At 43.2% G+C, this 27,323-nt stretch overlaps 1 long non-coding RNA gene and 1 pseudogene across 1 annotated transcript in view; both read left to right on the top strand.

Annotated features, from left to right (window-relative positions):
• The window catches only part of LOC129442059 (uncharacterized), a 49,964-nt gene that overhangs the window by 21,149 nt on the left and 1,492 nt on the right, over positions 1-27,323 (top strand). The gene's annotated exons all lie outside the window — the stretch shown is intronic.
• On the top strand, positions 25,127-26,726 carry LOC141366164 (poly(U)-binding-splicing factor PUF60 pseudogene; annotated as a pseudogene).

Genomic DNA, 27,323 nt, shown 5'->3' on the forward strand with positions numbered 1-27,323 from the left:
GCTTGCCTTCTGTGCAGGCCAGCTGTCGTAAGCCGCCCTGTGCATTGTCGACCAAAACACCGTATAGCGAGCTGAGGAAAAGCTGCACTTACCCAGAGTTGTAAACAGCCGAGAGGTGAGAAGTATCCAAGTTGCACTAACTGTGTTATTGTATTCAAGCTGCCTGTAAAGGAAGAGAGAACGAGAGTGAACGTCAGTAGAACGAACTGTGGAACAGTCACACACGCCTGAGCTGTAAACAGCCGAGAGGTGAGAAGTATCCAAGTTGCACTAGCTGTGTTATTGTATCCAAGCTGCCTGTAAAGGAAGAGAGAACGAGAGTGAACGTCAGTAGAACGAACTGTGGACAGTCACACACGCCTGAGGTGTAGACAGCCGAGAGGTGAGAAGTATCCAAGTTGCACTAACTGTGTTATTGTATCCAAGCTGCCTGTAAAGGAAGAGAGAACGAGAGTGAACGTCAGTAGAACGAACTGTGGACAGTCACACACGCCTGAGCTGTAAACAGCAGAGAGGTGAGAAGTATCCAAGTTGCACTAACTGTGTTATTGTGTCCAAGCTGCCTGTAAAGGAAGAGAGAACGAGAGTGAACGTCAGTAGAACGAACTGTGGACAGTCACACATGCCCGAGCTGTAAGCAGCAGAGAGGTGAGAAGTATCCACGTGCACTAACTGTGTTATTGTGTCTAAGTGGCCTGTGAAGAGAGAGATAAGACGAGAGTGAAGGTCAGGAGAGTGATCTGTGGAAGAAAGACCATACTTACCACGAGTTACCAGCAAGCCGACAGGCGAAGGCGATTCCAGTCCAGGCTAAATGAGTCTTGGCGTCCCAGTCGAACCCTGTGGAGAGGAACACCCAGTGGAGCGAGCAGTGAAGTATCGGCCCGACGCGGCACAGGTACCACAGTAGAGAGAGAGAGATAAAACTCCAAATTCATACTGCTTGTCTTTTGCCTCCAGGAGAGAAGAGGAGGGCGCCACGGATAGCGGGATTGGCAGGAGCCTGTGTTCCCCCGTCCCCTCCCCCCTACACTTGGGTCACCAGCCCCTGGAGCCCCCGTTGCTCTTCCCCCTTTCTGCCACTCTCCCGTGCTGTGGTCTGTCTGGAAGGCAGAGAGGAGTTAGTTTTAATTGCCCCTTTCCCCATTTCCCCAGTTATTTTAAATATTTAAATAAAGTTTGTTTTAATACTTACCTGTTCTCGTGTTGTTTGGTCATTGGGTTGGCTTTGGGGACCTCCTCGAGGTGGAAATTGAGAAGGGGCGTGGCTTTAGGTTTAGCAGCCGGCCCCTAGCCGTGACAGATTTTGGCGTAGTCGGCAGGGTTCCACCTCGAGTTGAGTAACCAGGGTCGCCCAATGACCGACAACGCGGGGCCCGCAGCCCCACCCCGTGCCACGTCCATCATCATGGGCAACCCATGGATGCAGAAGTATGGAGGAGCGGAGTCAGAGGTTCGACTGACAGAGTGGAGGGCCCAACTAGAATATTTGGCCGACCTGCAGGGCCTCAGCGCCGCCCAGCGGCTCCAGTTTGTGTTAAACTCCCTAGAGGGAGAAGCCCGGCGAGAAGTGCAAGCCGCCCCTGAAGCAGTTAGAGCCACCGCCCAGACCGTATTCCAGTTTCTCACCGAGCAATATGGTGATCACACCCCTGTAGCTGTCCTCCGGTCCCAATTTTTTAACTTTAAGCAAGGCCCCCGACAAACCATTAGAGCATTTGCCCTGAGGCTGCGGGAGCAGTTCACCCGATTACAGGCCCGACGCGATCATGGGCTGGGAGACGGGGAGAACTTGTTACGTGACCAGTTCCTCCTGGGGATGAAGGAGGGCCCCGTGAGACAGAGCCTGCGGGTCCAGTTTCGGAGGGACCCCGGGCTCACCTTCGAAGACCTTAGGAAAGAGGCATTGGCCTTGGAAGGTGATGAAGTTGAAGTCAGCGAGGCTCCAGTATGCGCAGCGGTAAGTGAATTGGCACCCACACCACCTGAGCGGGCGGATTGGAAGCAGGCCCTGAAGGCAGAATTGCTGAAAGACGTCCAGGAACAGATATCGGAGCTGTCTAAAGCTCTCCTGGGAGAGTTGCGCCAAGGAAGGGCGCGGGAGGAACCGAGGCCGGCCCCCCGAGAACGAACATACTCGGAGTGAGGCCGAGAGCCGCCCGGACGTCCAGACCGCTTTAACCGGCCCCGTTTTGAATGGGATGACCAAGGGCGGCCTATTTGCAATCGCTGTGGAAAACCAGGACATATCAGTCGCCAGTGTGGGCCTCGTAGGGCATCGTAAGGGGGTTTTTAGATCGGCCGGCCACAGTGGGTCGTGTGGCCGGGGACCCTCGGGAAGACCCCAGAAGAAATAATCCCAGGCACCAGATGATTGGGCATAGCCCAATAGCGGAGGTAAAAGTGTGTGGCAAGACAGTACAATGCCTGGTAGATACGGGCTCTCAGGTAACGTTGTTTGCAGAAAGCCTTTCACAAGAAATATTTGGGAAGAAAGGAACACAAGGGGCAGAGGCCCCCTGGCTGACGTTGCGGGGCGCAAATGGCCTGGAGATCCCTTACGTCGGTTACCGACTAACGGACTTGGAAGTCCACGGGGTGTTAGTCCCCCAAAAAGGTGTGATCATTGTCGAAGACAGGTGTTTGGGTGCCCATCGAGCCCTGCTGGGCATGAATGTCCTCTCTGAATGCTGGGAAGAGTTATTTCAGGCTAGGCCTGGCCCCAGGATCTCACCTGCAGAGAGGCCCAAATGGGAGCGTGTAGTTGCCGACTGTCGTCGAGTTCAGATGGCCCAGGTCCGTAGAGACCGAGAAGAGGTAGGAAGAGTGATGTGTCGTTTTGCCTTGTCTATTCCCCCTAGAAGTGAGGCCATTGTGTGGGCGAGAGTGCCCCCTCGAGAAGTCGACCCTGAGGAGTGGGTATTGGTCGAGCCTCATGCAGACTGCCCTCAAGTGGAGGTAGCACGGGGCCTAGTGGCGGTCCGCCGGGGGAGAGTCCCCGTGAAAGTACGAAATGAACACCCCTATGCAGTCCACTTACATCGACACCAACGACTGGCCCGACTAACGGCGGTCGCGCCCCATCAGGTGAGAGAGGAGAGAGACGTCAGTTTCCGTCAGGTGTGCCCCTCCGTGATTGAGGTGGCCCTGACACAGATGGATGCCCCCAGGAACGACAGGAAGAGTGAGGTGCCGAAACATCTTGAGGGTGAGTCACTACAAGGGAAGAATTTGGAACCAGTACAGACACAGAAGCTCCAGGCGCTTCTTCGAAAATGGCAACATGTGTTTGCAAGTCATGAGGAAGACTATGGGTGCACCAGAGTGGTGGAACATCATATCCCGACTGGGGACGCCGGGCCGAGCAGAGAGAGATATCGGCCGATTCCACCTACCCTATACACCGAGGTACGCACACTCTTGCAGGGCCTGCTGGAGCGAGGCATTGTTCGGGAGAGCAGTAGCCCGTGGGCGGCCCCCATCGTGCTTGTACAGAAGAAGTCAGGGGGCTGGAGGTTCTGTGTGGATTATCGTAAACTCAACCTAGTAACCAAGAAAGACGCTTTTCCCCTACCACGGATCGAAGACTCCCTTGCCAGCCTCACACAGTCCGCATGGTATTCCACTCTGGATCTGGCCAGCGGGTATTGGCAGGTGCAGGTGGCCAAGGCAGATCGAGAGACCGCCTTCACGACCCCGTTTGGATTATTTGAGTGGGAACGGATGCCCTTTGGGCTTTGTAACGCTCCGGCCACGTTCCAGCGACTGATGCAGCGCTGCCTTGGAGGTCAGTTGATGAAGTCAGTTTTAGTATACTTGGATGATGTGATTGTGTATTCCCCAGATTTCGATTCCCACCTTCAGCACCTCGAAGAGGTCTTCCAGGCCATGGAAAGGTACGGGCTAAAGCTGCAACCTGATAAATGCCATCTGCTGAGGCGAGAAGTTCATTTCCTGGGTCACGTGGTCAGTGCCGCAGGGGTGTCTGTGGACCCCGGAAAAGTCTCTGTAGTGAAAGACTGGATTGCACCCAAAACCGTGAGGCAGGTACGATCATTTCTGGGATTTGTGGGGTATTACAGACGATTCATCAAAGACTTTTCCAAGATTGCTAAACCTCTTAACCAGCTGTTGGTTGGTACAGGGCGAAATCGGGGACGTGGGTCACCCTCAATCAACTGGGATGACCCTTGTGAGGCTGCGTCCCAGAGACTAAAGCAGGAACTGTTACAGGCACCCATTTTGGCATACGCAGACTTTACTAAACCCTTTGTTCTGACAACAGGCGCCAAGGCAAGGGAAAGCTAAGCGACCGCTGGGAGACCATCCCGTATGTGGTTTGTAGGCAGCAGAGACCGGGACAGCCGGTGTACACCATCCGGCCGGAAGCAAAGGCCGGCCCTGAGCGGGTGGTACACCGGAACATGATTCGCCCCTGCCCCAACTATCCCGAAGCAGCAGAGGAAAGGGTTGTGGAGCCGGTGCCGGCGGCCCCCTGGATGGGAGGATGGGCTGTGGTACCAGGCCGACCCGTGTTGGCGTTGCCCCCGGCTGCCCCGAGAGGGCGAGAGTTAGCACTTGAGCCAGCTGAACCCCCGGCCGCCCAGAGGCAGCGAGAGTTAGCACCCGAGCCAGCTGAACCCCCGGGACAACCAGAGCCGGCACACGAACCAGCTGAACCTGATTCACCCGTGAGACGCTCCCAACGGGAGAACCGAGGCCGCCCCCCTGCCCGCTACGGTGAGTGGACAACCCCGAGGCATTCTAGGGACTAGAATGCATTGGCGGGGGAGGATGTCACAAGGTGACGATCTTTTGGGCGGAACCGAAAGTCGGGAAACTTTGTTTCCGCCCAGACCGGGAAGAGGAAACACCGGACATCCGGTAGCATCGCAAGGGCTGTAATCAGCGAAATAGAGCGCAGCTGTGGGCGTTTAAGAGAAACGCCGGTTGATTGGAGGATTACAGCACACAGAGGAGTATTTTAGGAAACCACAGTTTGGGTGCGTTAGTTGTGAGTTGAAGTACGGAGCTGTGCTCGTCCGTTACATGTTGGCAGTTGGTTGCACTTTCTCTCTCTCCCTCTCGTAGTTCTCAGTGGATGTTACCGTAAGAAGAAACCCTGTGGGTAGAAGGAAACAACGGTAAATGTGACACGCTGGGAGTAACCAAGGAGTAAGGAAACGAAGCCGTTTGTAAACTGTTTACCAAGAAGACCGCCGTGAGTATTGGCTCTGGATTTGATCCGAAACCATAGCTACTAACCTGTGTATTATTGAACGCTCCAGGAAGAGGAAAGCGGCCCTACCCCCGATCGAGCGTGCTAGGTGAGCCGCAGGAATAAGTGGATTACATCGCCATAGCAGCAGACCTAAAAGCCCCGGCCGTAGTGTCATCGCCCCCATCTGCCCTTAGCGAAGTGGAGGACGCTGGGCGTCTCGTGTGTGCACCTGTAGTGTGGTGGGTGAGTCCATGTCCTTTGAAAACCTTTTCACGTTGAAGTGGTGCTGTGTATTTGCTGTGGGTTGCTGTGCAAGTGCTGTGTGTCTTGTCAGACGTACCCCGCATCATCCCCTCCACTGAGGAAGAGACGGAGAGGCTGACGGCTGTGTGTAACATTAACTATTGTATGCTGTGTGCGATTTAAGCGAAAGTGACGGTGTGGGCCGTGGAAGTTGCCCCGTCTGTGTGTTGACAGTTTCAGAGTGCGGCGGTGAAGACCTGGAAGCTGGCAGTGTGTGTGTGTGAGTACAAAACACGAACCTGTATATTGCTACCTTACCTGTGTGTTCTATCTGTGGCAGAGTGAGGGGCGAAGGAGTTCAGCCGCCCCGTGGTCTCTACAAAGGGGCGCCCCTGTCTGATATTCGATCGGCCTACGGGCATTGAGGACAGGGCAGCGCTCGGCCCGGTGAGACGGTTGTGACGGTTCGCCCCCCTGCTGACCAGCGGATTCGCCGAGAGGGTTTTGGCCCCCGGCGCCCCCTTGGGAAAATCGTCGCCGCTTGCCTTCTGTGCAGGCCAGCTGTCGTAAGCCGCCCTGTGCATTGTCGACCAAAACACCGTATAGCGAGCTGAGGAAAAGCTGCACTTACCCAGAGTTGTAAACAGCCGAGAGGTGAGAAGTATCCAAGTTGCACTAACTGTGTTATTGTATTCAAGCTGCCTGTAAGGGAAGAGAGAACGAGAGTGAACGTCAGTAGAACGAACTGTGGAACAGTCACACACGCCTGAGCTGTAAACAGCTGAGAGGTGAGAAGTATCCAAGTTGCACTAACTGTGTTATTGTATTCAAGTTGCCTGGAAAGGAAGAGAGAACGAGAGTGAATGTCAGTAGGACGAACTGTGGAACAGTCACACACGCCTGAGCTGTAAACAGCCGAGAGGTGAGAAGTATTCAAGTTGCACTAACTGTGTTATTGTATCCAAGCTGCCTGTAAAGGAAGAGAGAACGAGAGTGAACGTCAGTAGAACGAACTGTGGACAGTCACACACGCCTGAGCTGTAAACAGCCGAGAGGTGAGAAGTATCCAAGCTGCACTAACTGTGTTATTGTATCCAAGCTGCCTGTAAAGGAAGAGAGAACGAGAGTGAACGTCAGTAGAACGAACTGTGGAACAGTCACACACGCCTGAGCTGTAAACAGCCGAGAGGTGAGAAGTATCCAAGTTGCACTAGCTGTGTTATTGTGTCCAAGCTGCCTGTAAAGGAAGAGAGAACGAGAGTGAACGTCAGTAGAACGAACTGTGGACAGTCACACACGCCTGAGCTGTAAACAGCAGAGAGGTGAGAAGTATCCAAGTTGCACTAACTGTGTTATTGTGTCCAAGCTGCCTGTAAAGGAAGAAAGAACAAGAGTGAACGTCAGTAGAACGAACTGGGGACAGTCACATATGCCCGAGCTGTAAGCAGCAGAGAGGTGAGAAGTATCCAAGTTGCACTAACTGTGTTATTGTGTCTAAGTGGCCTGTGAAGAGAGAGATAAGACGAGAGTGAAGGTCAGGAGAGTGACCTGTGGAAGAAAGACCATACTTACCACGAGTTACCAGCAAGCCGACAGGCGAAGGCGATTCCAGTCCAGGCTAAACGAGTCTTGGCGTCCCAGTCGAACCCTGTGGAGAGAAACACCCAGTGGAGTGAGCAGTGAAGTATCGGCCCGACGTGGTACAGGTATCACAGTAGAGAGAGAGAGATAAAACTCCAAATTCATACTGCTTGTCTTTTGCCTCCAGGAGAGAAGAGGAGGGCGCCACGGATAGCGGGATTGGCAGGAGCCTGTGGTCCCCCGCCCCCTCCCCCCTACACTTGGGTCACCAGCCCCTGGAGCCCCCGTTGCTCTTTCCCCTTTCTGCCACTCTCCCGTGCTGTGGTCTGTCTGGAAGGCAGAGAGGAGTTAGTTTTCATTGCCCCTTTCCCCATTTCTCCAGTTATTTTAAATATTTAAATAAAGTTTGTTTTAATACTTACCTGTTCTCGTGTTGTTTGGTCATTGGGTTGGCTTTGGGGACCTCCTCGAGGTGGAAATTGAGAAGGGGCGTGGCTTTAGGTTTAGCAGCCGGCCCCTAGCCGTGACATGCGCGCGTGCGCATATATATATAAATTAAAGATGGTGGTTGAGGGGGTGCAAAGGATTATGGGTAATGTAGTCCGGTGAGTGAGGGCAGATGATCCCTGCGAACTTGCGCTGTGGAGAGCAATGAAGAGTAGGAGGGGGTTCTGGAGGCAGATGGATTGCCAGGAGGAGGAAGAAAGATGCAGTACAGTATGGGGCCTTGAGCAAGGTGACACGAGCATGAGAAGCCATGGAGGAGTGGAAGGAGCCATCATGGAGGAGACCAGGGTGCCGACTGATGGACACAGAGCTGCAGACGGTGGCGGAAGAGCCTGCAATGTACCCAGACAGACACAGAGACCGGCTGGAAACAAGGTGCTGGAGAGCCAAGGCTTTTATTGTGGCCAGCTTAAGTCACACCTGTGCAATAATCATGCTGTCTAATCAGCATGTTGATGTGCCACACCTGTGAGTTGGATTATCTTGTCAAAGGAGAAGTGCTGACTTACACAGATTTACACAGATTTCTGAACAATATTTATGAGAAATGGGTCTTTTGTGTACATAGAAAAAGTATATGTTTTTATGTCTTTGCAGAAAACAGAAAATGAAAAAAAAAGGCAAAATACTTCGTTTCCCTTTAGCTTCCAGACAGACTGTAGCAGTCAGAAATGTCATCTGCGTTTGTCCAGAGAACCCACTGAGCAAAAACACGTCTAAAAGAAGTAATCATGATGTCTTTGTCTAACCTTTAAAAGTTGTTCTATGGCAGGAATGGGCAACTTCGGTCCTGGAGGGCCGGTGTCCTGCAGAGTTTAGCTCCAACTTGCCTCAGCACACCTGCCTAAAGGTTTCTAGTATGCCTAGTAAGACCTTAATTGGCGGCTTCAGGTGTGTTATGGTTGGAGCTTAACTCTGCAGGACACCGGCCCTCCAGGACCGAAGTTGCCCATCCCTGTTCTATGGTGTTCCAAGTGGAGCTGGGAGGCAAAATTTGGACTTGACTGTAATAAGAGCCACACCTACAACAACAGGTAGTGGGAAGTACAACTGGTTCCAAAATCAGTTCTACAAGTAACTCTTTTTAAGGGAAAGGATATGAATCTAAAGATGTAGGCTCTATGCTAAAGCAGGCAGAAAAAATACAGTGGATGAGCACAAAAAACCCTTGGTGTTTGGAGTCATATTCATTAATAAACAACATAGGGGTGCTTTCCCAAACAGGACTTATCCTAGTCCCAGATTAAAATGCATGTTTGAGCTGCCATAATTTGAAAACATCTTGCCATGACATATCTTAACATATTTCAGTGCTGTTTTGTCTCAAGATGCACACCAGGGGCCCGTTCTTCGTATGTCGCTTAATACATCCGAGATCAAATGAGACATCCGAGATGTTCAGATCTGGCTAATTATGATCTTGCTTATCTGGTTCTTTGAACACCACTGCTGTTGATGATTAGTATGGCAGGATTGAATTATCTGAGATCACTGCGCGTTCGTGCACTGCAAGAAAAGGCAAAACATATCGATAGTAGAAACACTGATCAGCAACGCTGTGATTGGCCAGTTGTTACAATGGTCAAGAACACGCCCATTTTTTAACCCCTGCAGTCTGAGAGCTATTGATGAAAGGTTGTGAAATTTTTATGTGACTGAATTTAAAAACCCAGTTAAAGCCACTTTAGTACATAAATCACCATAAATAATGAAACATTTTCTGTAAAAATACAATCTCTTTACTATGCTTGTCAAAGAAAAATAAAGAAAATAAAGAAAATAAAGATAAAGATATGTGCAAAAACTTATTTAGTTATTTTGGTCATTTTTGTCAGGAAAGGGACAGGGAAACATATTTGTAGACAATGTTTTAAAGATAGAACAGATAGAAATTACTGAACGAAAACCCTTTCATGCATGACATTGTAAGCAACTTGACAATCTAAAGACAAAACTAAAATAGGAGATTAGTTTATTCAAATGAAAATTATTTCACACAGAATAATAGTCTTTATTGTACATAACATCTATTAGTGCTGGATATGACTGATTGCTGTTTTTATTAAGGAAAATTCAAACAAATTTAAAATGAATGTGATCAGCATGTTTGTCTTCTCATTCGTTTAAGAATAATAATCAAAACCCCTGTTACACAAAAACAAGTTGCACAAGTACAGAAAAAGAATATTTGTTATGTTATATATTTTTTAAATAACATCGCTAAAAGATTTAATTAATCTATCCTTTTTTATTACGTGTTGAATTTGAAAAGCTCTTATATTACTCATGCATCTTACTCAGATTGCGCTCGTATAATGGAGAATACGCGACTGCGTCAGACTTTCCGTATCACATCCGCTTAAAAAGGTACAAACTAATCTTGTTTACATGAAATATGTCACGGTGTGTATAACACCGAAAAAAAGGAAAACTAAAGGAGAACCCAAACGCAGACACGATGTACCAAAATAAACTATGATTTATTAAATACAAAACATAAACACCCACGTGGGGGTAAAACAGATGAGAAAACTGAAGACTGGGATAAGACACAAACCAAAACACAGGAACAGCTCTTCAACACGAAAGACATGAACACAGAGCCAAATAACTTTGACAATGCACGCGCACACAACAGAGAACGAAAGGGCAATATAAAGACACCACATCAATGGGGAACAGGTGAACATAATTAATTACGTCAGACACGAGTACATAAGGGAGTAGGGTAAAAGTGACAAGACACTGGGAACATGTGGAAACCACACACACAATGTGATTCCCCATGTCCCCACACAGAACATAATACTATCACGGTCCTGCCAGATGCACTCAGACCTACATCTAACACAGATGTCTGACAGGACCGTGACAGTACCCCCCTCTTTAAAGGCGGATTCCAGACGACAAATAAACATTAAACACGAGGAACAAGAGACTGAACAACAGACAACACCCAAGAAATAACAACAACAAACATCAATGGAAGACAAACATAAGTAATAAACGGGTTAGGGTGGTTTAACAAAAACAATACATGATGAAGGGGTGGTGGGGCAATAATAGGGGGAACAAAATGTCCAAAGTGATGAAATTGAGTCCCAAAGTTCCATGGCTGAAATGCTGAGGAGTGATGCGGTCCGGGTTGCGACTGCGCCTGTGGCTGCGCCGGCGGCTGACGTGTCCCCGGCTGCACCGGCGTGTGACGTGTCCCCGGCTGCACCGGCGTGTGACGTGTCCCCGGCTGCACCGGCGTGTGACGTGTCCCCGGCTGCACCGGCGTGTGACGTGTCCCCGGCTGCACCGGCAGTTGCAAAGTCACCGGCTGCACCGGCGGGTGACGAGTCTCCGGCTGCGCCGGCGGGTGACGAGACTCCGGCTGCGCCGGCGGGTGACCTCTCTCGGGCTGCGCCGGCGGGTGACCTCTCTCGGGCTGCGCCGGCGGGTGACGTGTCTCCGGCTGCGCCGGCGGGTGACGTGTCTCCGGCTGCGCCGGCGGGTGACGTGTCTCCGGCTGCGCCGGCGGGTGACGTGTCTCCGGCTGCGCCGGCGGGTGACGTGTCTCCGGCTGCGCCGGCTCCGAAGCTCTCTTCGTCCTCTTCTTCCTCCGTCTAGAGGCAGGGAGGTCAGGACAGAGACTGGCCGCGGAAGTAGTTTCCCGTGCCGGGAGAACGAGAGCAGGCTTCCCCAGCTTGATCGCCCCCGTAAGGATACCCCCTGGCTTAGGGGTGGGTGAAAGGGATCGGGCAGTCTCAGCTGGGCTCTGTCGTTGAGCGAGGCAGTCTACCAAATCCCAGTAGGACAGCTGGAGTAAACTACCTCGCTCCCGAATCGGTGGAGGGTCATCCATACCCGCCACCAAATACGCGCTGGCTAAAAACTCCGGGTAACATCCCTTCCTCTTCTCGACCGCCCGGGCGTAGTCATTAAGGGAAAGCCCCTTCTGCGGTGGGAAGGGACTGCTGCCGGAGAGAGTCTGGGTGGCTATCGAAGACCACCATTCCGGGTCTGACACACACTGCATGCTGTGTGTCCGCTGGGTTCAATTGGGCGCGTGCATTCTGTCACGGTGTGTATAACACCGAAAAATGAAAACTAAAGGAGAACCCAAACGCAGACACGATGTACCAAAATAAACTATGATTTATTAAATACAAAACATAAACACCCACGTGGGGGTAAAACAGATGAGAAAACTGAAGACTGGGATAAGACACAAACCAAAACACAGGAACAGCTCTTCAACACGAAAGACATGAACACAGAGCCAAATAACTTTGACAATGCACGCGCACACAACAGAGAACGAAAGGGCAATATAAAGACACCACATCAATGGGGAACAGGTGAACATAATTAATTACGTCAGACACGAGTACATAAGGGAGTAGGGTAAAAGTGACAAGACACTGGGAACATGTGGAAACCACACACACAATGTGATTCCCCATGTCCCCACACAGAACATAATACTATCACGGTCCTGCCAGATGCACTCAGACCTACATCTAACACAGATGTCTGACAGGACCATGACAAAATAAGCCTGCTCCCGAGCAGGTTTGAGCTTACGGACCTGTTGCTATGACAGCAACTCTAGGATGAGCTTCGAAGAACCAAACGATCCAAGATCATGCCAAATCATCAGCAATCAAATCCAGCTAACTGAGTTAGCGACGTACGAAGAACGGGCCCCAGTATTGTTTTTTGAAAGGTATGTTTGTAAAAACTACTTACATATCCTTATATAATTTAGGGCTAGTCCTGGCTCAACCTAACCTCTGTTTGGGAAACCGCGCCATAATGTTTTTACATGTATTTTAGGAACAATTGTACTTGATGGAATAACCTTATTTTTATCACATGTGTCATGCTCCCATACTTTCATTGCTGTTAGTTTATGTCAGTCCTGAGGTTTGCTTGCCAACAGACGATGGACTTATATGGACACAAATGTAGAAATTATGATTAAATGCAAACAAATGCAAAAAAATAAAAATTTCAGCGGCTGTATATTACATAAATGGTAGAGTATTGCATATATCCATGTGCCAATTTCATGTGATTCCTTGTTTTTATATAGCAGGTAGTTCTCCAGACTGTTTGAAAAGAATTTCTAGATTTATAAAAAATGTCCATATTCATATCAGTCTCTGGTCAGGTGTTCAGATATTTAATATTTTTGGCACAGCCATAGACATCTACTATCTTCATACAAGAAAGAATTGGCCTTGTAAATGTTTCAAGAAAACGTGTAGACATCATAGCATTTCATCTTCTCTAATTGCCATGGTTCCATAACATGCCAATTATGTGATACCAATTTCACGTGTTCGCTCATACATAAGTTCTTACATTTTTTTTTTAGTAAATTCCTAGTTATTGCCTTGATAATAGAAAATATGAGCTAGGCATCATGTATGAGAGATGCCAAAGTGAGGTATTAGCTACAAAATGAACAGATCCTCCCATGAGCAATACAGGAGACATATGTATAGGGCTTACATGTGGATATATATAAGCAATACATGCGACCAATATGGCCCATATATTCACATATATGCACCTTAATTTTGCCTATATGCAGCATATACTGTATGTGCATATAAGCTGCATATAGGTTTCATATATGTGCATATATCCTCATATAGGTTCTTTCCATGTGGGTTTGCACGTCCACGGACATCCATAAGGTGAACCAAACAGATGTTCACACACTGAAACTTTTTGGCACATTCACAGACATCCAAAAGTGGAGCAAGAGTGACTAATCCAGACACTGAAGACCCTGTTTTGCACGTCCACAGACATCCATAAGGGGTCATAGTCATACTGAACCTTTTTTTGCACGTCCAAAGATATTCAAGAGGGGTGCAAGAGTGACTTCCAGACACTGACCCTGTTTTGCACGTCCACAGACATCCATAAGGGGTCATAGTCTGACGTTCATACACTGAACCTTGTTGGTACGTTCACAGACATCCAAAAGGGGTGCAAGAGTGACGTCCAGACACTGACCCTCTATTGCACGTCCAGCAGACGTTTAAAATTGGGTCTGAACTAACGGACGTTATACAGACATGATCTGAATGTCTCCCAGACGTTCCATGTTTGGTGGGATACATCTTAATATGCGTCATCATCAAAACTGACATGAGGGGGGCTGAGGAAGCTATAGAGGAAGGAAGGATGGGGTGACCCCCCTCAATGTATTACCTTCTTTTTACTATTTAGTTTTAATAAATGCTGAGCATTGTGCTCTCAGAGGCAAGTAACAAGCAGTTACAAAGGAAGTTTATTGTTTATCCTTTCCTGTTTCCCTTTTCCTTTGCTTTTAAGGATCATTTATATGATTGCTGAATTTTTATTTTCTGGCCTTGTTGAGGTAAAAGACAAAAAAGTTTCATCTTTAGATGTTTGCTATAGGGATAATTAAATTAAATGGTTCTTTAAAGGCCCTAAAATCACCACAAAAGGCCATCTCGCATTCATAGAGAGGACTTTAATATTTTAAATATAGGGTCTTTTATTCCTAAAGTATTCTCATTAGCCTGTTGTGATGCTCTTGGTTTCAAATGCCAGAACAATAAATTCAACAATGACATTTCAGTCCTGTGCTATCATTACTGTTACTCCCATACATGTAATATGGGAAATACAGCTAGTTTGTAGAAAATTAGTTTTATTTTGAGTACACTGATATTTTAATGAATCAAAGATTGATTAAAGATCTCAGTTAAAAAACAGTGATTGCAAATAAAGCCTAGGTGTAATGTGTGGCTGTTGGATGGTATTACATTAATGCAGGCACTACCATAAGGGTAACTTTTCTGCATGTCAGTGTTTGATTTGAAGTTGAACATTGAATTTTGTACCAGGGGTTATGTTTGAATTGTTGATTACTTATAATAATAGTCTGACTCACACTTTTTGCAATTAGAAATATGATTAACCTTTAATATGTAATAGTTTTGGGTAAATTGTTAAAATATTAGAACAAATTTGTAGTTTTTTAAAATGCTAATGTAAATATTTGTAAGACCAATGAGTTAATGATTTACCAGTTCTCTATAAGATCGGCGAGCAGTCGGTTCATCAGATCATATCCGATTATCTCTGCAGGATGAGAGGTTTACTGTGGTTGGTTGGTGCAGTATTACTGTTGGGGTCAATAGATGGAGGCGACACATACGAACAACTTGATGATAAAACAAGGAACATCGTTGACCAGGCAATAATCAAAGCCAACGAGAAATATGGAAAAAAACACATTGATTTTCATTCAATCAACTGTTCTGTGAGTTATGTTTATATTTCAGTGAACTTATATCGACTTTGTCAGTTTATTTGTGTGATTTTGTGTTTCTTTACAGAGACATTTCTTTGATTTTAACATAAGAATACAGTCTCTTACATTTATATTTGGTTGGTTCAGACTTATGTTAGATTTAACTTAAAACTTGGCAAAATTACATTACTTAATCTCCATGTATGACAGGATAATTCAAGGTTGTTTCATGTCCAATTAAAACCTACCTCATGTAACGTTAACAAGGGTGCGGGAGTTCATCGAAAGGAATGTACCTTTCCAAAGAAAACTAAAGTAAGTATTGGCTTCCATAAAAGGATTGTGGTTGTTTAAATGCCAACAAATAGAAGTGATTGCAGGAAACACTTTAAAACAAAACAAAAGTCCCCTGCTGACAGTTTCACACATTAAAGTCTTTTTTTACAGTTTCTGATTTCCTGTGTGGCATGTCATAATGATGTGACTTGTGGAAAGAAAGAAAAAGACAAAGAGAAGGTATGTCATATATTATTTAACTTTCTACATCCACAGAAGTATTTTTGTACTTAAGGGTTTACTTTCTCATTGCAGATAAACGAACTTATAAAAAAATGTGGCTCAGAATGTCGTCCTCCAGGTCAAACTGAGGGGGGGCAAATGTTGTTTTAGGTGAAGGGAATGTCATCCTCCAAGTCAGTATAATGCTAAAGGAGATATAATGTAGGAGGAGAGAAAAGAATTTGGATGTCTCGGATGCATCTGAGAAGCAGAAATCTTTGCATTTTACCCCAGTTGATATTTAGAAATCTATCTCTACTGTGAAATTACAAGTTATAATGTATTGTACTTTAAAATCTTAAACATTACCGAACGTTACGTTGAACTATTGTATGTCCTATATTTACCACACAATAAGCTCTTTAATTTTATCTTAAGTGTGAATTTAGTTTCTGTTTAACAATAAACATACTTTCCACACACATCAATGCATTCTGATCTAAATATTGTTTTTACTTAATTTTGATTCAAACTGGATTCTCTTGAAAATTTTAATTTTGCTTTTATTTTAAGATTGTTCTAGTCCACTGGGTGAAAATGAAATGTCTTTATGTAATGCAATTATAGTGCAAGATTAACCTTTTAATGTTTCTTACTCCAAAATTGTAATAAAACTGTTTGTGGGTCAGTTTAAATAAAAAGATAGAAAACTTGGGTTGTTAAAACTTTATTTTTGTTCTCTGAAATAGGCATAACACACTCATAAACACAGTAGATAATTTTTAACCCAACGTTGGGTGAAAATGGACAAACCCAGCTATTGGGTTAAATTAACCCTGAATTTTTATTTTTGACCGAATAATGAGTTAAAGGCGCTCTATGCATTTTCAGCGTTTTTGTCAAACAGCGACCCCTAGAGTTGCTGGAGAATACTTGCAACTGTCTTAATTTCCCACTCTAGTACACCTCCGAAGATAATGACCAGGTAATGTTTTACAATTTCATACAAATATTAGGCTACTGCAAAGTCTACTAAACTACAGATGATGGTAATAGGATAATAAGAAGTTTATTCCAAGTGTAGAGTGCATATAATAATAAAGTACCGCGTTTGGTGGCTTGTAACGTTTTTACATGATTGCAGCTAAATCACAAGTAAACAGTCTATAGTCTATGTCTACTGTATCATTTCATTTGTGTTATTGTAAACATTACAAAATGCCATGACAAAGTTAATTGTGTACGTTGCATTATTTCATAACATTGTTCGTTATAATGTCACTATACATGATTATTGCTATTTATCATAATAGTTTGCAAATTGTGCATGTTTACACTTTTTACAACCTCTAAGCTTATATGTCCTGATAATAATGTGAGATATTGACAACTGTTGTCATGATAATCGCATGACATACTACAAGCAAGCGCAACAACATACAACATAGACCGCAAACAAGTTTACAAATAAGAGATTTACTTACTAGTCCATCAACAAGATCGCCAGATCAGCATCCCATCCAGTGCTGTCATTTAGCTCACACCAACGAGTAAAAACCTGACCGAGTGGGACTCTTGTCCGGTTCCTAATGCGGTCAGATTCTCTTCTCCTACTCTCTTCCGAACGCACTTTCTTAACTTTTAAATCGTTTAGCCTCACATCTCAAATTCGCGTGTGCAGTTGTTGTTATAGGTTTTGATCGACTTCATGCAGCGCTGCAAGAACTGACAGCCAGATGACGTCAAAGTGCCGTCTCGGACCATTCTCTCTGTACTTTGACGTCATCCGGCGGTCGGTTCTTGCAGCGCTGCATGAAGTCCAACAAGCCTAACGTGTGTGAAGTTGTTGCCGTAAAGCAAGTCGTGATTCTCGCGAGATTTGTCAGGGGCGGTTCTCTCAAGCTTGCATTGCTGGTTTTGGTAGCAGCGTCCTCCCCGAGCTTCAACAGGAGGATGATTCGCCTTACTATGACTTTGTTTACCACCGAAATAACTTTGAAGCTGTTATATGAAGGTAAAATAACTGCATAGTGTGTCTTTAAAACAACCATAAATTAGATTAAAACCCAGAAGATTCGGTTAGTCCCTTTTTGATCCAACGCTGGGTGAAAAATAACCCATAATTTTATGCCCATATGAATTAAAATAGTCAGTGTTGGTTTTCCAGCATGGGATGGTGTATTATCCTCCATAAAACCTTTATTATAGAAGACATTATTTCCCATTGTGAAAAACAATCTTTTAGGAACTCTACATATCTTCTAGATGTCTTTTTGACCCCCTCAGGGACCCTAAAGGGACCCTACCATCTTACTTACCAATATTCCAGCCCAAATCACTACTCTGCCACCTTGTAGTCTTGTTTGAATATAGTGGATATTCACCAACAATCCAGAATGACATTCATCTCTAGGGGCCCCCAACCAACCTAAAAATAAATAAATAAACTATTATCATCATGAACACTTCAAGAGCATGGTAAATTGTATTAATATTCTTAAGAAATACACTAAAACGTTGAAGTATTAGTTAAAGGTATAGCGGAAGATTTTCTTTTTCCAGGTGGATCATCTATATTATTGGTCATCCCAGATGTCAATCATTCTGATGATATGTTGACGTATAACCGTCATACGTGCTCGCCTCTAGGTTGGCTTTCTGCGCATGCACACTTTCACGTGTATATGTGTGTTGTGCTACGGTTTCAACCATTCATTGAAGCTCGCGTTCTCACTGTGTTTTTTCAAAATGTCTGAGGGTCGCAAGAGAAAAAGTGTCTACGACAGGGCTATTCAATTGGTGGCCCGCGGGCCAAACCAAGGTAATTTGATCCGGCCCTTTATGTAGTCTGTAAAAAAGACATCTCTAGAAAAAATGTAGTAAGTTAGACAACGGGCCCTACAGTTATGAGTTGATGTGCGTGCGTCTGTTTCATACAGCATGAGCTGCAGAGCGCGAGTCACGTGACTGGTGCGAGCAGCTGTTTCACGTGTTTATATTCGCGCTTTGGTCCACAAGTTCAACGCGATCGCCTCCCCCGCTCACGCCCGCGTCTCAAGACGCGATAGCTGACACTGCTGAGTTAAGAGACCGGACTCTATGGCTGTTTTAACTTTATGTGTTGTATTTCCAGCTTAAAAACACTGCTTTTTCTGACAATTGTTGTCTGATATGTCAGCTCAATGATAACTTGCTTATCCACAATGACATTAATGTTAGATGTCTTAATAAAGGAAACTAGTTGAAACGATTTTGTGAACCAGACAAAAAGATCCTGACGTTTCTCCAAAATTTAAAGCAGACAAAGGCTCAAATATTATGCGAGTAATCGTTCTCACACAAGAATGCAATTAAAACGAGTAACAGTTAATCGCCCATCGCTCACAGCCCAGCACCACTGTATGCGTATCTTGCTGACAAACATACACCTGATTTTACTGCTCTTGTGAAATCTAAAAACATATTCTGTTTATTAGAAGGTAGCCTAATGTTTGCCAGTTATTAAGATGGCTGTTGTAGTTTAAATAGGGCTACTGTAATAATTATCTTTGACAAAAACAGCATAAAACAATTATGTTCCATATTATAAACTTTTGGTTATGTGTACTTAAGTGAGTAAATAAGTTAAATTCTCAATGAGTGTGATATGGCTCTTATTTACCCCTTTAAATGTAGAATAAAGCTTACTTGGGCATCTTACAATGCACTTATGTTGTTATAAAATACAACATATGAACATGTCTTGATGTAGTAAAAGCCTACTTAGACATCTAACAATGCACTAATGTTCTTGTATGCAGTTTCAAAATACATGTTTGTAGAAAAAGCCTATTGTACAATGCACTGATTTTGTTTGTATGCAGTTTCAAAATATAACATTAGCATGTTTAAATGTAGGAAAATGTAGTCGTCATCACTGTTATATCTCCGGCCCCTCATTTGAGATGCTTTTCATGAACTGGCCCCCACGACAAACTAATTGAATAGCCCTGGTTTACGAATTGTATGACAAGAAGAGAAAGGACTATGAAGAAAGAAACAAGACCAGAGTATTTATGGGAGACTATTTCACACGCTGGCGTGAGGTAATAGGGACAGGTTGGGCTTCCCACGCAAAGTTTCTACTGGAAAGGTACATTTTGTCATGCTATTTGGAGAAATCCATTTAAAATCACTGCTAGTAAAAGTTGATGTAACTATGATTAGCGATGCTATCCCTGGCACAAGTCACAAACAGACACGGGTAAACATGCCGACAGCAACTTAGAGCGAAGAGAAGAACTAGGCTCCTCCATGCTCTCTCTCTGTCTCGTGCACGCGTTTAACAGGCGTTCCCTCTCGGGAGGAGGTAGAGTGTTGCGCGTGTGCATTTTTTTTTAAATGTGGAGGGGCGGTTTTTTTAATAATTCAGGAAAATCTTCCGCTATACCTTTAAAATGTCCAGTTCAGGTTTATCTGTCACTACTCACATACACCCCCTTCTTTCACAAGACTAGTCCGTAATAGTGCACGCTGTGCGGCGCGAAAGGTAAACACAAAGTGACAGGAGGACTGGGAAAGTACATGAACAGAGATGAATCAAGACAAATATAAAGAAAAGGCGCTGATGAGGCTTTGGTGAGTCAACCACCTGGGTCTGCTAGTAATAGCCCTAGCCCTACACTGATAAAAATGATTTTGTGGTGAAGTAAATAACTTTACTACAGAAAAAACTAATTGAACCCTTATGTTATGTTGGGGGTGTTTTCCTCCTATGAGGTGCTGTTGATTTGGCCACAACCTTTTCCACAAATCTTATTTTGACACATATTTTGGGAAAATGCTTTGAATACATAACACTGTCAATACACTTTGAACAATACACTGTCTGTTCTTTCTTTTTTTTGCATAAATCTGTTAATCAACCTCAGTCCTGATCAAACCTGCTAAATGTTTAAGAAAAAAATCCAGGATTTATCCTAACCCAAACCCTAACCCCAAACATCACAGAAAACTTTCTGCCACTTCAGAATTTCAATAAACACCATTCTGTTTGATTTATAAGCTTGTTTCCTCATGGGGACCTCAAAATGTCCCCACAAGGTAAAAAAAAATACTGGTATTCCTGTCTTTCTGGGCACAATTGCCCAATTGACTTATTCTCTATTGGGATCTATTGTGACTATTAGTTTGTGTTGGGCTACACTTTGTGTGTTCTCTGCTTTCCATCTTCATTTTGAAGTAACAGAACATTTTTGTTCTCTTTAAAGATCAGAGAGGGGGGCCCCATACATACTTTCGTCTTGGGCCCCCAATTTCCTAAATCTGCCACTGGTTCTTGGGATTCCAGTGACACCAGCAGGTTTAAATACTTGTTTGCTTCTTCACTGTGGCTTTTTTATTGCTGCTTTTTCATAATATTTTCCTAAAAACTTTATATAGTCAAATCTTTCTGTACTGTGAATCACTCATGAATCTTATAATAGTTCAATTATTTCTGTTTAGGTCGACCAAATATAAATTGTTATAGGAAATAATTAGTTTTTTTAAGATAATTAACCTTTATTTAACCAGGTGAGCATGTAAAGAAAACACGTTCTCAATTGAAACTGCAACCTGGCCAAGATAAAGCTAGGTGCAAGACAACAAATAGTTACACATAAAATTACACAAATTACATATTAAATACACAAGAGAATAAATGAAGTACAAGTTTTCTGGACAAGAAATTAAAAATAACAATATATAACAATTAATACATCATAATCTGTAATAAAAAGGATCTTGAGCAGGTCAGCATGTGCAACAAACAGGCAAAAGCTCTGATAGTTGTGCTTTAACTTCTTAAGAGGTGAGAGAGATGGTGCTCTTAAGTTTCAAACAAACGGATTACAAACGGGTGAGGCAATGGTGAGAAGAAAGTTCAAATACAGAGGGGTTTGGCGTAAAATTAATTTATATATAAAATGGTACCAGTGGGTCAGGCGTCGAGTATGTAAAGAAGGCCAACCAACTAATGCATATAGATCACAATGGTGGGTGTTATAAAAGGCATTGGTGACAAAACGAATGGCACTGTTGTAGACCACATCTAACCTTTTCAAAAGAGAGGTAGAAGCAGTTCTATAATTGATATCGCCAAAATCTAATATTGGTAGGACAGTCATTTTTACTAATGTATGTTTGGCAGCATAAGTAAAATAAGCTTTGTTTCTGAATAAGAAGCCAATTCTAGATTTAATTCTGGTTTGCAGCTTGTTAATGTGGAACTTAAAAGAAAGTGAATTATCTAACCAGATACCTAGATATTTGTAGGTGTTCACATAATCTAGTCTAGATCCATCCAGAGTCAAAATACTAGTCAAGTTGATAGGTATGCGATTGAACAACATGCATTTAGTTTTGCTGGAATTTAGAAGCAACTTAAGTCCCCAGAATGCATGTTGAATAACATTGAAGTTTTTTTTAAGATTGAATAGCATATTGTTGAATGAAGGACCAGATGTGTATAAAATGGTATTGTATGCATAAAGGTGGATTTGAGAGATACCAGCAGCAAGAGCAACATCATTGATATACACAGAGAATAGTGTTGGCCCGAGAATCGAACCTTGTGGCACCCCCATCGAATCATCAGTAGGTCCAGACCTCAGATTTAACATGTTGAACCCTGTCAGAGAAGTAGTTGGTGAACCAATCAAGGCAGTTTTTCGAGAAACCAAAGCTACCAAGCCTACCATTAAGGATGTGATGGTCGACCGAATCGAAAGCCTTGGCCAGGTCAATAAATACGGCTGTTTAGTAATGTTTTTTTTTATCAATGGCAGTTGTAATGTCATTTAAGACCTTAAGTGTAGCAGAGGTACAGCCATGACCAGCTCGAAAACCTGATTGCATAGCAGAAAGTGTATTATGAGATATAATTTGGAACAGCATATTTTGCATATTTTTCTAAGCATTAAAGTATCTTTTGTCATATAATGTAAACAGCCTGTGTTACAATTAACCACTGCATTAGTTTGTGCCCCGCACATCCCTACAACAGCTCTTTTAACATCCCTCAGTCAGTCAGTCTTCTGCTTTTCCACTGTATACTTGAACCACAAAGTTTAGCGTCAGCCTCGCTCTGATTGGTTCTGTTACATGCTGAAGGTGGGACTTTCATTGTTATTGGCTACCTCTGATGTTTGTTTGTCACTGACTGAACTGAATAATAAAAAACTGTCGGATCAGATTAAACCATTTTAATAGAGGGGACAGAAAGAGATTTTTGGAAAACTTTTTGTCACAAAATTGCTTTAATCCACGGTTTTCATTAAAATCTCAGCCATAAAACTAATATATACTACATATTATTAAAGAAAAAGAGCAGTATATTATAATTTCTGGATGTTGTGGGGCACTCTGGGCAGTGGGGGCCCCTATAATTGTCACCACCTTTCACCACATTTGCGACGCCCCTGGATGAGATCTGCGACCAGACGGCACATCAGATTATATCTGTTTATCTGTGCAGGATGAGAGGTTTTCTGTGGTTGGTTGGTGCAGTATTACTGTTGGGGTCAATAGATGGAGGCGACACATACGAACAACTTGATGATAAAACAAGGAACATCGTTGACCAGGCAATAATCAAAGCCAACGAGAAATATGGAAAAAAACACATCGATTTTCATTCAATCATATGTTCTGTGAGTTATACATGTTTATATTTTAGTGAACTTATATCATTTTATTGTCTTTGTCAGTTTATTTGTATGATTTTGTGTTTCTTTACATAGACATTTCTTTGATTTTAACATACAGTCTCTTACATTATACATTTTATTGGTTCATACTTATGTTAGATTTACCTTAAAACTTAAAAAGCAAAATGACATTATTTCTAATTTCCATGTATGACAGGATAATTCAAGGTTGTTTCATGTCCTATTAAAACCCACCTCATGTAACGTTACCAAGGGAGCGGGAGTTCATCAAAAGGAATGTACATTTCAAAAGAAACCTAATGTAAGTATTGGCTTCCAAAAAAGGTTGTGCTTGTTTAAATGCCAGCAAATAGGAGCCATTGCAGAATAAACTTGAAAACAAAACAAAAGTCCTCTGCTGACAGTTTTACACAGCTTATCTTTTTTTTTTACAGTTGTTGGTTTCCTGTGTGGCATGTCATAATGATGTGACTTGTGGAAAGAAAGAAAAAGACAAAAAGAAAGTATGTCATATATTATTTAACTTCCTACATCCACAGAAGTATTTTAGTACTTAAGAGTTTACTTTCTTATTGCAGATAAATGAACTTATAAAAAAATGTGGCTCAGAATGTCATCCTCCGAGTCAGTATAAGCATGGAGGAGGAGATCCAATGTCTTTAAAGGTGAAGGGAAAAGAATTTGGATGTCTTGGATGCATCTGAGAAGCAGAAATCTTTGCAACCATTTACCCAACAGTTGATATTTAGAAATCCATCTTCAATGTGAAATTCATAATGTACTGATTAAATTACAGTAAAATCTTAACCATTACCAAATGTAACATTTATATAGTGTATATACGGTAATAAGGTTCATTAGTTAACATTAGTTAACTACATTAGTTAACATGAACTAATAATGAACTGCAATAATACAGCATTTATTAATCTTTGTTAATGTTAATTTCAACAATTACTAATACTTTATTAAAATCTTGTTAACGTTAGTTAATGCACTGTAAACTAACATGAACAAACAATTAAAAGCTTAATGTCTTTTAACTAACATTAACAAAGATTAATAAATACTGTAAAAAATGTATTGCTCATGGTTTGTTCATGTTAGTTAATACAATGACTGTTAACTAATGATATTGTAAAGTGTTACTGTATATACTAATATCTTATATTTACCACACAATTATCTCTTTAATTTTTATCTTAAGTGTGAATTTAGTTTCTGTTTAACAATAAATATGTTTTCCACACACATCACATAATGCATTCTGATCTGAATATTGTTTTGACTCAAACTGCATTCACTTTAAAATCCTTATACGCCTGTTATTTTAAGATTTTCCATTGTCTGGGTGAAAATGAAATGTCTTTATGTAATGCCATAGTACACGATTAATGTTTAACCTCTTAATGTTTCTTACTCCAAAATTGTAAATTGTAAAAAAAACGTTTGTGGGTTAGTTCAAATAAAAAGCAAGTAAAATTGTTGGGTTGTCAAAACTTCATTTTTGTTCTCTAAATTAAGACGAAATCTTAGACATAATACACTTATGAACACATTATTTCAACCCAACATTGGGTTAAAAGGGACTGTCATTGTCTAACTCTGTTCTGTGTATGTCTGTGTTCCTGTGCTGATTGTTATCACTTGACCTCATTACCACATCATTATGAGGAGAGGAGGTCTTTCTTACCGGAGATCCTCCTCAACTCCTACTTCATCGTGGATCTCAATGTCCCTTCTTGATCCGCCGCCCATTCAGTGAGCTGGTGAATCATCTTGGTCAAGAGGAGCTCTGGGAATCCACCAGAGCTTCACCATCTGCCCCTCTCCTGGTGATACTGGAGGGTCGCATCCTGGCCGCCGCCATGCCCGATCCAATTCACAAGATGGTCGAATCGACTGAGTCTGTCCACGAGATGGCCGAATCGACTGAGTCTGTCCACAAGATGGCCAAATTGTCTGAATTTGTTCACAAGATGGCTGAATCGTGAAACTCTAACTCTCTGCTTCACCCAAGATGGCCGATCTCAACTCTCTAAACTTCTTGCCTCACCTAAGATGGATCTCAAACTCTTTGAACCCCCTGCCTGACCCAAGATGGATGATTCTGAACTCTCTCCCTTGCCCGAGTTGGACAATACTGAACTCTTTAACCTGGCTGTGAGGCCTTCTGTATGTCTTGCCTTCTATTTCTCTCTCTTTTCAGGTTCCTGTTTCCTACAGTGCCCCCGTATATTCCTGTTCCAGCCCGGCCCCGCCCTGGCCTCCTGCCCTGGCGGACCCGCCCTGCATAGATGAAATGTTTAAATCTAAACTTAAGACATTCTTCTTTAACAAAGCATTCACATAAAATGTCCAGTAAATGTACTTTTCCCGCAGTAGTTATTTTGTCTAGAACAAAGCACTCACATACCTCATATGGGTAATATACTATTGCCGCAATAGTTAGCCTGTCTGGAACCGAGCTGACTTAAACCACTATAATGTATGACACTTGCATTACATGCGAACGGCCCCTACGCTAATAGAACTCTGTTTTTGTCTGCCTGTCTCGTCCTTGACCCCGAGGACAATGAGACAAACAGACCCAGTTCCTGTTGCTGTGAAGGTCATCGCACCACTGATCTACTGGCTGTCCTTCAACGTGATGCCCAGCCGATGCGCGACCAACGACCACCGGCTGAAACAGTTTAATCCGCTTGGCGGCTTCCTATCCCTACCGTATATATATATATATATATATATATATATATATATATATATATATATATATATATATATATATATATATATATTAATTTCTCCCAAGGGTTTTTGTCCTTCTAGGAGTTTTTCCCACCGGGTTTTCTCCTAGGGGTTTTTTTCGTCCCAGGGAGAGTCAGCCAACTTTGGCTTAACTTAGCACTTTACTGTATACGTGACATTATTAATACGCATGCTTGTATGGTTTAACCTTAACTGCTATATTCTACTTCTTATATTATCTATTGATTTTCTGTGTTTTCCTCTACATCTATTCATGTAAAGCTGCTTTGCAACAATTAACAGTTGTGAAAAGCGCTATATAAATAAAATTGAATTGAATTGAAAAAATTGAATAGTTCCTACATCGCACTTTTACAAATAAAGCCCCTGGTGTTAGCCTCTCCTCCATCGCTGTCAGCAGCTGTGGCTGCGGCCCAAGAGGTCATAAAAGAGAAGCAAGAGGAATCTGCTCAAGATGGCACGGGTCAGGAGATGCTTAGTGAACAGGAACACATGAGCATCTCAGGAAGCAGTGCCAGACATATGGTCATGCAGAAACTGGAAAAAAAGGTTATGTATGCACAATTGCAAGTGTTTCTGTGTGTGTATATAAAACTTGAATAAAGTTGCTTTGACAGTGGTGTAGTGGAATAAGGTGATCATAAACAGTCCTCTTGTTCGGTCTTTCCACAGTCTATGGTTATGGTGCTCAGAAACATGGTTGGCCCTGAGGACATCGATGATGATCTGGAAGGAGAAGCAAGGTGAGGAGGAGGATGCTGATGTCATTGTCAAGATCTTTGTTGAGTTTTCAGCGGCGTCAGAGATGAACAAGGCCATTCATGCCCTTAACAACCGCTGGTTCAGGGGTCGGAAGGTCATTGCTGAAGTTTACGATCAGGAGAGATTTGAAAACAGTGACCTCTCTGCATGCATAGACTGTCAATCATAACCTCTTTCTTCATCATTTCCTCTCTCACACAGACACAGTTGCCGACCGCTATTCCCAGTGGCATTGGCTTCTCTTTATAACTTGTAATTATTTTTTATCAATGTTGATATTAATGTTATTAATGTTATCCCTTCATGGGACAGAGGCAAGGAAACGCTTATGAGTATTTTTTTTATTGTTGCTGTACCCTAATGTGAATGACTGGATTCCACCTTTTTTTTTTTGTTATTGGTTAAACTCCTCTGGAACCCCTCCAACCCATCAGATAAAGTTAAAATTCAGTTGCTTTGTCTTTTATTCCTAAAGTATTCTCATTAGCCTGTTATGATGCTTTTGGTTTCAAATGCCAGAACAATAAATTCAACGATGACATTTGAGTCCTGTGCTATCTGTTTATGAACTCCCATTCAGGTAATACGGGAAATACAGCTAGTCACTTGAATTTGTTTTGTTTATTTTGAGTAAACCGATATTTTAATGAATCAAAGATTGATAAAAGATCTCAGTGTAAGTGTAATGTATGGCTGTTGGATGATATTACATTAATCCAGCCACTACCCTAAGGGTAACTTTTCTGCATGTCAGTGTTTGATTTGA

This window comes from Misgurnus anguillicaudatus, chromosome 2 (genome assembly GCF_027580225.2).
Source record: "Misgurnus anguillicaudatus chromosome 2, ASM2758022v2, whole genome shotgun sequence".
Taxonomy (NCBI): Eukaryota; Metazoa; Chordata; class Actinopteri; order Cypriniformes; family Cobitidae; genus Misgurnus; species Misgurnus anguillicaudatus.